The following is a 609-nucleotide window of genomic DNA, read 5'->3' as shown; positions in this document are numbered from 1 at the left end:
AGTGGTTGTGGTTGGTGCTGCTGTGGTTGTTGTTGGAGCTTCAGTGGTTGTGGTTGGAGCTTCAGTTGTTGTAGTTGGACCTGTTGTGGTTTTTGTTTATGAAAAGGATTCCAAAAAGTTATAATAGCTACAGGTAATGCCAGTTGATAGATCATAAACTTACCTTGATCATGAGTTGTCACTCCACCTATAAAAACACAAAGATTGAACATAAAATTTATACAACTAATATGAAAACATAAGACCGGCAGCAGAAACAGGTAATGTAGTGTCCAAATCCTCAGTCGGAACTACTGCTTTCATTTGTTGGAAAACACTTTTATTCAGAAACTTATCGTATCAATTTCTTAAGTAAATTAAACTCTATTTTTTCTGGATTACAACAGTATGTTGCAACATATAGTTTCTTTATCTGGAAGTAAGATCAGGGGTTATATTGTTACTTTGTTTCACTCTGACTACAATTACCCACAGATGTCATTGAATATCAAATTTAGATTTGATGTTCAATGTATAAAAAAGACCAGTTTGAACATTAATACAAGTTTTCTATCTGTTTTTCTCTCTTTCGTAATCAAGTAGATTTTATACATTGATTTTCTTTCTACT

General features: G+C 32.8%; 1 pseudogene; it reads right to left on the bottom strand.

Moving 5' to 3' along the window:
• LOC106938591 (IgGFc-binding protein-like) overlaps window positions 1–172 on the bottom strand; it is a 30,277-nt pseudogene extending 30,105 nt beyond the window's left edge.
• Window positions 173–609: the final 437 nt, after the last annotated feature.

Source organism: Poecilia latipinna, unplaced genomic scaffold (genome assembly GCF_001443285.1).
Source record: "Poecilia latipinna isolate Pla-1442-1.1 unplaced genomic scaffold, P_latipinna-1.0 Scaffold2637, whole genome shotgun sequence".
NCBI lineage: Eukaryota > Metazoa > Chordata > Actinopteri > Cyprinodontiformes > Poeciliidae > Poecilia > Poecilia latipinna.
This window is presented reverse-complemented; position numbering and strand designations above follow the sequence as displayed.